Source organism: Salmo salar, chromosome 18, assembly GCF_965601325.2.
Source record: "Salmo salar chromosome 18, fSalSal1, whole genome shotgun sequence".
NCBI classification, from domain to species: Eukaryota; Metazoa; Chordata; class Actinopteri; order Salmoniformes; family Salmonidae; genus Salmo; species Salmo salar.
The window spans coordinates 79,547,466-79,563,433 of record NC_138308.1 but is presented as its reverse complement, the minus strand read 5'-3'; the positions used below and the strand labels follow the sequence as shown (position 1 = coordinate 79,563,433).

The 15,968-nt window shown below is 39.1% G+C and overlaps 1 long non-coding RNA gene across 1 annotated transcript; it reads right to left on the bottom strand.

Annotated features, from left to right (window-relative positions):
- Positions 1–272: 272 nt before the first annotated feature.
- LOC123728650 (uncharacterized) lies at positions 273–9,900 on the bottom strand. The gene is made up of 3 exons (XR_014381413.1): positions 9,326–9,900; positions 6,570–6,661; positions 273–399 (listed from the first exon to the last, which is right to left on the bottom strand). It is a non-coding gene; the product is annotated as an uncharacterized LOC123728650 (long non-coding RNA).
- Between the last annotated feature and the right edge of the window lie 6,068 nt (positions 9,901–15,968).

The following is a 15,968-nucleotide window of genomic DNA, read 5'->3' as shown; positions in this document are numbered from 1 at the left end:
CTCCCTATATCAATGCACTTTTCTGTGATAGGTGGGTAATCTCTTGCACAAAATACAAATAATTTATGTGCGTTTATCCTCCACTACACCACTGGTTACAACATAATATCACTACAACTCCCTAATACGCATACAGATGCAGTGTTTTCATGTGAATGGAAAGAAACGGATATTGATTTTATGAAATGATATAGAATACTCTAAGCTTGCCAATAATTCAGAGATACAGTATTTTGTAAATTATATAATTTCCTCTAATATTATTGAAGTACCTGCTACAGCAGCCTCCATCTGTTGAGCTTGCTGTACCTCCAGACCGTCAGCTTGTACTCTCTGAGATGTGTCCTCATCTTCCCCAAGGTAGAAGTCAAAGAATTGATCACTGGCATCATGAAAGTCCTTCAAATGAAAATAAAAATGTTCACAGATAGAATGAAAGGTTTTATACTTTCAAATTTCTGTCAATTTAATGATTCAAAAATGTCCCCTCATTGCAAATTGCAAAGCAAATTACTTAATAAAAGAGGGCACATTATAAGGACAACTACAGAAAGTATTCACACCCCATGACTTTTTCACATTTTGTTGTGATACAAAGTGAGATTGTAATGAATTTAATTGTCCTTTTTTGTCAATGATCTACACAACATACTCTGTAATGTCAAAGTGGAAGAAACATTTTAACATTTGTAAAACATACAAAATAATAAAAATATAAAAATAATAAGAATATATACAGTGCATTTGGAAAGTATTCAGACCCCTATACTTTTTCCACATTTTGTTACGTTACAGCCTTTTACAAAAATGTATTTGAAAAAAATCACATCAATCTACACCCAATACCCCATAATGACAAAGCGAAAACAGGTTTTTGAAGTTTTGCAAACGTATATAAAAATAAATAATATGAAATACCTTATTTACATAAGTATTCCGACCCTTTACTATGAGACTCGATATTGAGCTCAGATTCATTCCATTCCATTGTTTCCATTGATCATCCTTCAGATGTTTCTACAACTTCATTGGAGTCCACCTGTAGTAAATTCAATTTATTGTACATGATTTGAAAAGGCTGTCTATATAGGGTCCCTCAGTTGACAGTGCATGTCAGAGCAAAAACCAAGTCATGAAGTCAAAGGATTTGTCTGTGGAGCTCCGAGACAGGATTGTGTTGGGGCACAGATGTGGGGAAGGGTACCAAAAAAATTCTGCAGCATTGAATGTCCCTGAGAACACATTGGCCTCCATTCATTCTTACATGGGAGAAGTTTGGAACCACCAAGACTCTTCCTAGAGTTTTCCTAGAGCCAAACTGAGCAACCGGGTGAGAAGGGCCTTGGTCAGGGAGTTGACCAAGAACCCGATGGTCACTCTGACAGAGCTCTAGAGTTCCTCTGTGGAGATGGGAGAACCTTCCAGAAGGACAACCATCTCTGCAGCAACCCACCAATCAGGCCTTTATGGTAGAGTGGCCAGACGGAAGCCACTCCTCAGTAAAAGGCACATGACAGCCCGCTTGGAGTTTGCCAAAAGGCACCTAAAGACTCCCAGACCATGAGAAACAAGATTCTCTGGTCTGATGAAACCAAGATTGAACTCTTTGGCCTGAATGCCAAGCGTCAAGTCTGGAGGAAACCTGGCACCATCCCTACAGTGAAGCATGGTGGTGGCTGCATCATGCTGTGGGGATGTTTTTCAGCAGCAGAGACCGGGAGACTAGTCAGGATCGAGGCATAGATGAACGGAGCAAGGTAGAGAGATCCTTGATGAAAACCTGCTCCAGAGTGCTCAGGACTTTAGACTGGGGCGAAGGTTCACCTTCCAACAGGACAACAACCCTAAGCACACAACCAAGACAACGCAGGAGTGGCTTCGGGACAAGTCTCTGAATGTCCTTAAGTGGCCCAGCCAGAGCCCAGACTTGAATCCAATCGATCATCTCTGGAGAGACCTGGAAATAGCTGTGCACCCATCCAACCTGACAGAGCTTGAGAGGATCTGCAGAGAGGAATGGGAAAAACTCCCCAAATACAGGTGTGCCAAGCTTATAGTGTCATACCCAAGAAGACTTGAGGCTGTAATCGCTGCCAAAGGTAATTCAACAAAGTACTGAGTAAAAGGTCTGAATACTTATGTAAATATGATATATTTCTAAAAAACTGTTTTTGCTTTGTCATTATGGGGAAGTGTGTGTAGATTGATGAGAAAAAAATGATTTAATACATTTTAGAATAAGACTGTAACGTAACAAAATGTGAAAAAAGATCAAGGGGTCTGAATACTTTCCGAACACACTGTATACTGTGCCTTGCTAAAGCATTCATACCCCTTGGACTTCTTTACATTTTACTCTGTTACAAAGTGGGAATAACATGGAATTAATTGTATGTTTTTGTCAACAATCTACACTATTGTTTTTTAATGTTCAAGTCTTGCCATAGATTTTGAAGCAGATTTAAGTCAGAACTGTAACTTGGCCACTCAGGGACATTCACTGTCTTCTTGGTAAGCAACTCAGGTGTAGATTTGGCCTTGTGTTGTAGGTTATTATCCTGCTAAAGGTGAATTCCTCTCCCAGTGTCTGGTGTAAAGCAGACTGAAGCAGGTTTTCCTCTAGTATTTTGATGTGTTTAGTGCCACCCCATTTTTCTTTATCCTGAAAAATGCCCCAGTATTTGCCGATGTCAAGCATACCCATACCATGATGCAGCGACTACCATGCTTGAAAATAAGTGATGTGTTGAGTTGGATTTGGCCCAAACATAAGGCTTTGCATTTTAGGCCAAAAAGTGTATTTCTTTGCCGTGTTTTTTTGCAGCATTATAATGAACAAAAATATAAATGCAACATACAACAATTTCAAAGATTTTACTGAGTTACAGTTCATATAAGGAAATCAGTCAATTTAAATAAATACATTAGGGCCTAATCTATGGATTTCACATGACTGGGAAAACAGATATGCATCTGTTGGTCACAGATGCCTTAAAAAAAGGTAGGGACGTAGATCAGAAAACCAGTCAGTATCTGGTGTGACCACCATTTGCCTCATGCAGCGCGACACATCCCCTTCGGATAGAGTTAATCAGGCTGTTGATTGTGGCCCGTGGAATGTTGTCAATGGCTGTGCGAAGTTTCTGGATATTGGCGGGAACTGGAACACAATGTCGTACATGTCGATCGCAAGCATCCCAAACATGCTCAAAGGGTGACATGGTGAGTATGCAGGCCATGGAAGAATTGGAACATTTTCATGTATTATCATGCTGAAACATGAGGTTATGGCGGTGGATGAATGGCACGACAATGGGCATCAGGATCTCGTCACGGTATGTCCGTGCATTCAAAATGCCATCGATTAAACGCAATTGTGTTCATTGTCCGTAGCTTATACCTGCCCATTCCATAACCCCCACCGCCACCATGGGGCACTCTGTTCACAACGTTGACATCAGAAAACCGCTCGCCCACACAAAGCCATACATGTGTTCTGCGATTGGAAGGTCAGTTGGACGTACTGCCAAATTCTCTAAAAGACGTTGGTCATGCTGTTTAATCAGCTTCTTGATATGCCACACCTGTCAGGTGGATGGATTATCTTGACAAAGGAGAAATGCTTACTAACAGGGATGTCAACAAATTTGTGCACAACATTTGAGAGAAATAATCTTATGGAACATTTCTGGGATCTTTTATTTCAGCTCATGAAACATGACCAACACTTTACATGTGTCACGTCCTGACCCTAGTAAGATGTCATTTTCATTAGTAGAGTAGGGCAGGCTGTGACAGGGGGTGTTTTTTGGTTGTTCTATGTTTTCGATTTCTATGTTTTAGTTCTAGTTGTTCTATTTCTATGTTGGGATTGTTTGGGGTTGATCTCTAATTGGAGGCAGCTGATCCTCATTGCCTCTGATTAGAGATCATATTTAAGTAGGGGTTTTTCTCTTCCTGTTTTGTGGGTGATTATCGTTTGAGTAGTGTGTTTTCCTCTCTGCGTCACGGTTTGTTGTTTTTTGTGGTTTCAAGTATTTAAGTGTATTGCATTCAGTTTCACGTTTAATAAATATGTGGAACTACGAACACGCTGCATTTTGGTCCAATCCTTCAAACAGCCGTGACAACATGTTGTGTTTATACTTTTGTTCAGTTTACTTTAGTGCCTTGTTGCATACAATATCCATGTTTTGGAGTATATTTGTATTCTTATTTTCAAATCATCAGTCATTATTGTGGAGTCACTTCAATGTTTTTGATCCATCCTCAGTATTCTCCCATCACAGCCATTGAACTCTGTACTGTAACTGTTTTAAAATCACCAATGGCCTCATGGTAACGTCCCTAAGCAATTTCATTCCTGTCCCACAGCTCAATTCAGAAGGACGACTGTATCTTTGGTGTGTGCCTGTGGTTTAATGCATAATCCACAGCATATTAACTTGACCATGCTTAAAGAAATATTCAATGCCTGATTTGATATTGTTACCCATCCACCAATCACTGCCCTTCTTTATGATGCTTTCGAAAAAAGCTCTCTGGTCTTTGTAGTTGAATCTGTGCTTGAAATTCACTACTTGACTGAGGGACCGAACAGCTGTTACATGTAGGGGGGACAGATGAAGGGTTAGTCTTTCAAAAATAATGTCAACCCCTATTATTTCACACAAAGTCCATGCAACTTATGTTATTTGTTAAGCAAAATTTACTCTTGAACTTATTTAGGCTAAGGAATAACTATGCAACGACAACATTTTAGTTATCACATTTTTGCTAATATTGTTTTTAATGTGATATGTTCTTCCACTTTGACATTACAGAGTATTTTGAGTAGACAAAAACGGACAATTAAATCCATGTAAATCCCACTTTGTAACACAATAAAATGTGAAGAAATCGAAGGGGTATGAATGCTTATGCAAGGCACTGTATATACAGTACCAGTCAAAAGTTTGGACACACCTACTCATTCAAGGATTTTTCTTTCGTTTTTTACTATTTTCTACATTGTAGAATAATAGTGAAGACATCAAAACTATGAAATAACACATGGAATCAGGTAGTAACCAAGAAAGTGTTAAACAAATCAAAATATAGCCACCCTTTATATAGCAACCCTTTGCCTTGACGACAGCTTTGCACACTCTTGGCATTCTCTCAACCAGCTTCACCTAAAATGCTTCTCCAAAAGTCTTGAAGGAGTTCCCACATATGCTGAGGACTTGTTGGCTGCTTTTCCTTCACTCTGCGGTCCAACTCATCCCACACCATCTCAATTGGTTTGAGGTCGGGTGATTGTGGAGGCCAGGTCATCTGATGCAGCACTCCATAACTCTTTTTCTTGGTCAAATAGCCATTACACAGCCTGGAGGTGTGTTGGGTCATTGTCCTGTTGAAAAACAAATGATAGTCCCACTAAGCGCAAACCAGATGGGATGGCGTATCGCTGCAGAATGCTATGGTTGCCATGCTGGTTAAGTGTGCCTTGAATTCTAAATAAATCACAGACAGTGTCACCGGCAAAGCACCCCCACACCATCACACCTCCTCCTCCACGCTTCACGGTGGGAACCACACATGCGGAGAACATCCGTTCACCTACTCTGCGTCTCACAAAGACATGGCGGTTAGACCTAAAAATCTCAAATTTGGACTCATCAGACAAAAGGACAGATTTCCACTGGTCTAATGTCCATTGCTGGTGTTTCTTGGCCCAATCAAGTCTCTTCTTTATTATTGGTGCTCTTTAGTAGTGGTTTCTTTGCAGCAATTCGTTTATGAAGGCCTGATTTCACGCAGTCTCCTCTGGACAGTTGATGTTGAGATGTCTGTTACTTGAACTCTGTGAAGCATTTATTTGGGCTGCAATCTGAGGTGCAGTGAACTTATCCTCTGCAGCAGAGTTAACTCTGGGTCTTCCTTTCCTGTGGTAGTCCTCATGAGAGCCAGTTTCATCATAGCGCTTGATGGTGTTTGCGACTGCACTTGAAGAAACGTTAAAAGTTCTTGAAATGTTCCGCATTGACTGACCTTCATGTCTTAAAGTAATGATGGACTGTTGTTTCCCTTTGCTTATTTGAGCTGTTCTTGCTATAATATGGACTTGGTCTTTTACCAAATAGGGCTATCTTCTGTATACCAACCCTACCTTGTCACAACACAACTGATTGGCTCCAATGAATTAAGAAGGAATGAAATTCTCAAGGCACTCCTGTTAATTGAAATGCATTCCAGGTGACTACCTCAAGAAGCTGGTTGAGAGAATGCCAAGAGTGTGCAAAGCTGTCATCAAGGCAAAGGGTGGCTACTTTGAAGAATCTCAAATATAAAGTATATTTTGATTTGTTTAACACGTTTTTGGATACTACATGATTCCATATGTGTGTTATTTCATAGATGTGGAAAATAGTCAAAAGAAAGAAAAACCCTGGAATGAGTAGGTGTGTCCAAACTTTTGACTGGTACTGTATATTGAACTGACAAGGTTATTGATTCTGTATGATAAGTTATACAATACATTTCTATCTGCAAAAACCTGTGGGTGAAAGAGGAACAGAAAACCCTACCTCTTCATCTGCGGATCTGTCCATTGGCAAGGTGTCTTCAGCCGCCCCACTCCTACCCCGGTCATAGGTCACATCTTTTAGACTGCCTGGCTCTGCAATATGTTTGGGATAATAGATGAGCTCATGTTGCAGCACATCAAAAAGATGGTGAAACATTATCAGATGCTTTATTTTCCATTATAAACTGGGTGGTTTGAGCCCTGAATGGCTGACAGCTGTGGTATATCAGACCATATTACATTTTACATTTTAGTCATTTAGCAGACGCTCTTATCCAGAGCGACTTACAGTAGTGAATGCATACATTTCATTAAAAAAAAAGAAATTGTACTGGCCCCCGTGGGAATCAAACCCACAACCCTGGCGTTGCACACACCATGCTGGCGTTGCAAACACCATGCTCTACCAACTGAGCCACAGGGAAGGGTTAGGGTTAGGGTCAGGGAATAACCTGGGTCAGGGAATAACACAGGGATGAGAGAACATTTATTTTTACTGCTCTAATTACGTTGGTAACCAGTTTATAATAGCAATAAGGCACCTCAGGGGTTTGTGGTATATTGCCAATATACCATGGCTAAGGGCTGTGTCCAGGTACTCTGCGTTGCGTCGTGCGTAAGAACAGCCCTTAGCCGTGGTATATTGGCCATATACCGCACCCCCTTGGCCCTTACTGCTTAATTATATAACACCAATGAGAAAAAGCACTAAACTGACAGTCTTCATTCTGACAACTGTTCATGATACAGCCCTCCCACCCCCTCATCCTCATGCACAGCATACACACACACTATAAAATACACACTATACACACACGTACACATGGATTTTGTTTTGCAGATACACTACCGTTCAAAAGTTTGGGGTCACTTAGAAATGTCCTTGTTTTTGAAAGAAAAGCAATTTTTCTGTCCATTAAAATAATATCAAATTGATCCAAAATACAGTGTAGACATTGTTAATGAGAATCATAGCTGACAGATTTTTTATGGAATAGCTACATATGCCCATTATCAGCAACCATCACTCCTGTGTTCCAATTGCATGTTTTTTTATTTTACCTATATGTAACTAGTTAACCAGTTAAGAACAAATTCTTATTTTCAATGACGGCCTAGGGGCCTTGTCAACACGGGGATTCGATCTTGCCACCTTCTGGTTACTAGTCCAACGCGCTAACCACTAGGCTACCTGCGGCCCTGTGTTAGTTAATCCAAGTTTATCAATTTAAAAGGCTAATTGATCATTAGAAAACCCTTTTGCAATTATGTTAGCACAGCTGAAAACTGCTCTGAATAAAGAATAAATAAAACTGGCCTTCTGTTGTTCTGATTAAAGAAGCAATAAAACTGGCCTTCTTTAGACTAGTTGAGTATCTGGAGCATCAGCATTTGTGGGTTTGATTACAATAAGAAAGTACTTTGTTTTTGGCCATTTTGAGCCTGTAATCGAACCCACAAATGATGATGCTCCAGATACTCAACTAGTCTAAAGAAGGCCAGTTTTATTGCTTCTTTAATCAGAACAACAGTTTTCAGCTGTGCTAACATAATTGCAAAAGGGTTTTCTAAAGATCAATTAGCCTTTTAACATGATAAACTTGGATTAGCTAACACAACGTGCCATTGGAACACAGGAGTGATGGTTGCTGATAATGGGCATCTGTACGCCTATGTAGATATTCCATAAAAAATCAGCTGTTTCCAGCTACAATAATCATTTCCAACATTAACAATGTCTACACTGTATTTCTGATCAATTTCATGTTATTTTAAAGGACAAAAAAAAATGTTTTTCTTTTAAAAACAAGGACATTTCTAAGTGACACCAAACTTTTGAACGATAGTGTATGTGGTAGTAGAGTAGTGGCCTGAGTTCACACACTTAATGTAATGTAATGTTTTTAATTGTATATAGCTGCCTTAATTTTGCTGGACCACAGGAAGAGTAGCTGCTGCCTTGGAATGTACTAATGGGCATCCATAATAAATACATACTGTATACAGACAATGGGCCAATAGTTTATCGGAATAGGGTTAAGTGTATATAATATGATAATTATGCAATCTAGCAGACTATTTAATCCAAAGCGATTTAGTCGTGCGTGCATACATATGGGTGTTCCCAGGAATTAAACCCACTATCCTATTGCAATCGTCATGCTCTACCAACTGAGCTACAGAGGACCACTATTGACACTGATACAGGGTAAGACCCCCCTTACCACCACCACACACACAGGGTTGGAATATGTTGATCCTTGATCAAAGACTAAGAACAGGCTCTATCTGGAGCATAGTTTATCAGTTACCTAACATGAAATTCCATGGGCAATAGTTGGCAGGGCCTATACACAAGGCAAATATTTTGGCAATGACTCGTTTTACCAGATCTTACTATCTTGATTGTTCGTAGTTTGTGGGAATACAATACAGATGTGATTATTATTAATTTAATAAAAAGGTTAGAAAAAAAAAAATATATATATATATATATATATATATACACACAAGTAAACTATCATATTCATAAAATCATCACAGGCCCAATTTTCACGATGTTACGATATACTTTTTTTTAACCATTGATGCATTCATTTTTTGTAAATGTATTCAATCTACTTGTGAATGTGAAGAGATTTTTGTTTGAATGAATGCCGTTTTCTAGTTGGTAGTGTATTTTGTTAATAATTGAAGAAATAGGCCTACAGCCGACAGGACTCATCACTCGTCTAAAAAAGGCCCGAAGCTACCTACCTCTCTCTTCCTCGACGATTGCGTTGCATCTCAAGCAAAACTGCTGTCCCTCCTCACAAAGCGTGTGACAACGATGACACTTCATTTTCAGAAAATGTCTGGAACACAATTGGAATTCAATAAAAATATGTGCGTAACAGTAAAGTGAAATGTTGTAGTAATTTAGACACCCCATAGAATGAATAAAAATGTTTATCAATGCCGCATAATCGGATCATGAGAATTTTGAAAAAAACCCTACATATATTAGGTTACCCCTATCAAACATTTGCATTCGTAAAAAGTATTAGCCTGCAGCAGCCTTGGTTTATAATCAGCTAATGTGATATTATATTTACAATTTCGTAGGCTTACAGGTTGTATAAACGTTCACTTCGTTACGATAAAAACACAAGTTGCCCTGTGATTTAAGCTATTAGACAGTTTGATAAGCAAAGTTTGATGAGACACGATTTACCTGTATATCACCATGCAGCTCAATGACAATGCATAATCAACTGTTCCAGCTACTGTACTAAATGCCATTGGGATGAACCATGTATAAGAATGAATCTGTCTATTGTGCCAGACTGACAACGTTCATGCCATCACATTTTGTTAAAAAGTTCAGTAGTTCACTGTATTCACATATAACTTTAGCCTACCCTTTATTACAATGTAGTTAACGTTAAAAAAATGACATATAGCATAATTTTGTTATCATTTGGTTCAATCCGTCTATACTTTTATTTCAGTTTAATTTCACTCAAATGGTAAGGGGAATAGACCAGGTTGAGTTTCGTTTTGACAAGGCAGACTGCATAACGTTTTCAATGGCACGTATTGAAGAATGGTGTTGAACATGAATGAACATTTTGCAGACTAATTGGTGTATTGGTTAAAATGTGTGTGGCTTGAATCCGAGCCATTGAACACTTTCCCTCCAAAGTCTGCTTGGTACAAAGAAATTTAATGGCAAATGTTCTCTAAGTAGCAAACAAACTTTTAAAAATAGGGCTCAAAAATAGTGCACTATATAAGAAATAAGGTGTCAGGCGCAGCCATGTTTAATTATATTGTTTTACTGTAAAGTGTAGAATTACCTCCAGGGAGAGTGCAGTGTCCAGCCCGTCGTAGCTGGGTCTCACGACAAGATGTGTCACATGAATCATGGCAGCCCAGACTGGTCTCGTAGACTAATGTAAACGTTTACTATCAAATCAAATGCATTTTCATTTGTCACATGCGCTGAATACAACAGGTCCTTACCGTGAAATGCTAACTTACAAGCCGTTAACCAAGAGTGCGGTTCAAGAAATAGAGTTAAGAAAATATTTACTAAATAAACTAAATAGAAAAATGCAATAAAGTAACACAATACAATTACATAACAATAACGAGGCTATAAACGGGGGTACTGGTACCTATTACAGGTTAGTTAAGGTAATTTGTACATGTAGGTAGGGGTAAAGTGAGTATGCATAGATATTAAACAGTGAATAGCAGCAGTGTAAAAACAGAAAGGGAGTGGTCAATGTAAATAGTCCGGGTGGCCATTTTATTTATTACTCAGCAGTCTTGGGGATAGAAGCTGCTAAGGAGCCTTTTGGACCTAGACTTCGCACTCCGGTACTGCTTGCCATGTGGTAGCAGAGAGAACCATCTATGACTTGGGTGACTGGAGTTTTTGACAATTTTTCGGGCCTTCTTCTGACACCGCCTATTATATAGGTCCTGGATGGCAGGAAGCTTGGCCCAGTGATGTACTGGGCCGTTTGCACTACCCTCTGAAGCGCCTTACAGTCGGATGCCGAGCAGTTGCCTTACCAGGCGGGGGTGCAACCGGTCAGGATGCTCTCGATGGTGCAGCTGTAGAACTGGTTACCTTAGATAGATAGGTTACTTAAGGCAAAAACAAAAGGAGGGTGGTTAGTTGGAATGAATGGATGGATGGATGGGCGTGAATGTATAGCAACCCGAACGGCTACCAACCCAAAGGTTGCATGTTCAAATCTCATTCTAGACAATTTTAGCTAATTAGCAACTTTGCAACTACTTACTACTTTTAAGCAACTTTACAACTACTTAGCATGTTAGCTAACCCTTCCAATAACACTAACCGTAACTATTTTAGGTAACCCTTCCCCTAATCAAATCAATTGTTATCAAATTCAATTTTATTGGTCACATGCACTGAATACAACAGCTGTATACCACTCCTACATTGTCACAACACAACTGAAAGAAATTCCACAAATGTATTTTAACAAGGTACACCTGTTAATTGAAATGCAGTCCAGTTGACAACCTCATGAAGCTGGTTGAGAGAATGCCAAGAGTGTGCAAAGCTGTCATCAAGGCAAAGGGTGGCTACTTTGAAGAATCTCAAATATGAAGTATATTTTGATTTGTTTAACACTTTTTTGGTTACTACATGATCCCATATGTTAGGTTACTACATGATTCCTAATGTGTTATTTCATAGTTTTGATGTCTTCACTATTATTCTACAATGTAGAAAATAGTAAACATTTTAGAAAAACCCTTGAATGAGTAGGTGTGTCCAAACTTTTGACTGGTACTGTGTATATCTATGTATTTATTTTATTGGCCAAATATTTTATTGCCTTCTGTTGGCATCAATGAATACACTCCACTGTAGGGTCTTCCTGGTGAAATAGACGGATTATGGTCACCATCGCCTCCCTGAGCTGTAATCAGAACACACTGTAAAGATTAAAGCTTATATATCCATTAATGTGATCTGTTTCTAACTTCTAACCCTTCATTCCTTCTCTGTAAACTGTTGGTCGAAACAAAACTGCTTGCTTCCAATTTCAAGAAAAACGAAACTGAAACAATATTGGACGAACTGAACCAAAACTTTATCCATGCTTTTAAAATGTTAATTACAAAATCAAACTTCGGCAATGTGATCGTGAACACCAGAATATTTACATTGTCCATCCTATTTGATTGCAAATTTGGTCAGAAACTTAAGTAGTTTTTAAGGTATCTGTACTTTACTTTACTATTTATATTTTACTTTTACTCCACTAAATTTCTAAAGAAAATGATGTACTTTTTATTTCATACGTTAGCAGGACAAGAAAATGGTCCAATTCACACACTTGCCAAGAGAATGTCTGTGGTCATCCGTACTGTCTCTGATCTGGCGGACTCACTAACACAAATGCTTTGTTTGTAAATTATTGTGTTGCCCTGGCTATTTGTAAAAAAATATATACAAAATAAATAACATTGTGCTGTTTGCTTAATGTAAGGAATGTTGAATTATTTATACTTATATATTTGAGCAATTTCATTTACTTGTGATAATTAAGTATATTTAATACCAAATACTTTTAGACGTTTACTCAAGTACCGTAATTTCCGGACTTTAAGCCGCCACTTTTTTTCTACGCTTTGAACCTCGCGGCTTAAACAATGATGCTGCTAATATATGGATTTTTCCCGCTTTCAAATTATTATTTTTTTAATCCTTTTTTAAAAAATCCTTCACTAAAACGGGCCGCATGCGAAGAGCAACTTATGGTCAAGTCTGCCAGTGGGTCCTGGCAGCGTGGAGCATTGTCAAAAAATCCACTATCATCAACGGGTTTCGAAAGGCTGGACTGCTGCATGTTGAAGAGGGCTCAGCGGGGGATTTGCCTCCGGATGAAAGTGACGAGAGCGACAATGAAAACGATCCAATATCGGATGAAGCAATTCTGAGGCTATTCAACTCCGACACCGAAGGAGATGACTTCAGTGGTTTCAGTGCACAGGAGGAAGATAGTGACCAATGACTTTCTTGGTAGGCTACTGTTTTCTGCTAATTTTATATTTTTTGTTACAAGCCGTGTTTCGTTAAAGCCTATTTATTTTTGTTACAAGCCATGTTTCGTTAAAGCCTATTTATTTTTGTTACAAGCGTATTTCGTTAAAGCCTATTTATAGGGTGACCATACTCCTCTTTTTCCCGGACATGTCCTCTTTTTGGACCTAAAAAAAATGCTTCCGGCCGGGATTTCTAAATCGCCCAAAATGTCCGGGATTCGGCTTTTGCTTTCTACAGTCCCATTCATTCGGTGCGTTTTGGGGGTTTTGCATTGCTTTGACCTTTCTCTTTAGGTCCCGCCTTCTCACACGCCACCATTGGTGGGTCATGTAGGCCTACGCAAACATTGGTCAAACTGCATCTCAATCATTACCCTCACCATGGCAACAGCCAAGAGACAAAGCAGCAGCTTGCTTGTCAACAGTGGCACATGGCTCCAGAACAGCGTAAAAATGCCCAAACGCAAATGTAAATTCACAGACGATTTACAGAGAAAATTCCCGTGTTTTCGTCTTGGTCGGGATCCGTGTGAAGCAGAATGCATGACCTGCAAAGCTAGCACGTACGTGTCAGTGTCAAATAAAGGTGCTAGCGACCTAGAAGCCCACATAAGCTCCACAAAACACAAAATTGCAGCTAAAGGAGAGGTAAATTCAGGTAAATAAACTGACTATTTTGTGAGAGCAGGTAAAACAGAAGATGCTGTTACTGCTGCGGAGGGAGTTTTTGCATTCCACAACACGAAGCATCACAATAGCTACAGATCAATGGACTGCACGTCTGCCTTGTTAAAAAAGGCTTTCCCTGATTCCGAGACTGCGCGAAAAGTTTCAAGCGCTCGTACTAAGACCGAAGCAAATGTTAACGCTGTGATAGCACCACATTCTGTCGACATAGCTCAGAAAGCACTAGAAGACATACCTTACTGTGGTGTTTCTACTGATGGGAGCAATCACGGTGCTGTGAAAATATTCCCTCTGCTTATTCAGTATTTTGATTGGAAGAATGGTGGCGTGCAAAGTAAATTAGTCGAAGTTAAAAACACTCCAAATGAGACAGCTGATACTAGGGTGACCATACGTCCTCTTTTTCCCGGACATGTCCTCTTTTTTGAAAACTAAAATATGGTCACCCTACTATTTATTTTTGTTACAAGCCGTGTTTCGTTAAAGCCTGTGTAAAGTTCATTTGTTTCAATGTACTGGTAGGCACCTGCGGCTTATAGACGTGCGGCTTATTTATGTTCAAAATATATATTTTTTTTTAATTCAGTGGGTGCGGCTTATATTCAGGTGCGCTTAATAGTCCGGAAATTACGGTAGTATTTTACAGGGTGACTAACTTTTACTTGAGTCATTTTCTATTAAGGTAGGTGTTAAAGGAATTTTATATCTTGATGATAATAATCAATAATAAATTCGCCTTGACTAATGCCCAAGGTTTGTAAGACAATGGGTTAAAATAATTAGGCAAGGACTCAGCTTTCTGCAAAAGGTTTCTGTAGCTTTATTCAGAGAACGTTCTACCGTCAGGATAACAAAACAGTCATTATATAGTTCTTGCTAACTTACGCACATGCATTTACACACAATCCGTTGGTGACCTGCAACCCCCATAAACTTCTCACACTGTTTATCACCTTCTGGCTCAGCCTGTTCCTTTCCTTCAAGGTTAGGAGCTCTCTGAAGTTTTACTCCCTTGACCATCTGCTTCTGTAGCTATACTAATTGCATACACACATTTCTTTCCCTCTCCAGTGGTTCCTGGACTTTCCGGAACTGATCAGACTAATCGATCCCTACACACATTACATTGATTATTCATTAAACCTGCTGTATGACTAATAATTCATCATGGTTTATTGATTCATTTACATTTATTAGATAATTCTCTTATCAATTCCACCCTTAAATGATTCAATAATTCACCATGATGATCACATGCTATAAGTAATCACTAATAATCACACGCTTTATGGAAATACAATAATCATATGCTATATGGAAATACATAATTGTGAAATCACACGCTATATGGAATTTAATTGTGATACAAGGATTAAACAAGACTAATACATAATTATTCCTCCTATACCCATCAATGACAGTCCTAGGCCTCTTTCCAATTATGACACTTCAATTCAGGATTTTCATCATAATTTTCATTGAAGGAACAGTCTATCAAAACGTTGAAAATTCAATCAAAACGTTGAAAATTGTTTAATCAAACATTGGCTCCTCGTTATTGAAAGAGACAGAGCCATCTTCCTGGCCTGGAGGCCCGCATTCGCCATCCCACTGATCGGAGCTCGGAATTGGTCCATATCTCACCATCTGCAGCGTCATCGATCTCTCTAGAGTCCTGGTGATTAAACCTCTCACACATGGGACGAGACAACATCCACACAACACAAACACACTCATACAGGTGAAAGCAGCCCATAATACAGTTCTTACAACACTTTTCCATTTCCCAAACATGGGATGTGTTATCAGGAATGTACGTGCAGCAATGAACCTAATCATTCTACCTACACTGCCCTCTTCTGCCAGTAACATATCGAGAGTCAGTCTATTTTACCAGGTCATGAGGGAGGTGGCGGATAATTGGTCAGAGAACCTCTTTACTGCATCCCCGTTTTCATTCATGACTCTCTGTTGATTATAAAAAAAATGTCATTAATCCAATCCACATTTCGATTTATTGTCAACCACCAAAACAATGTAGTGTTAAAGCCTTCACATATTTGATTCATAGCTTTGTATTCATCTGGAACTTCCCTGAGGATGCCAATAGCATCCCTCTAGACAAAGCTACTCCCAT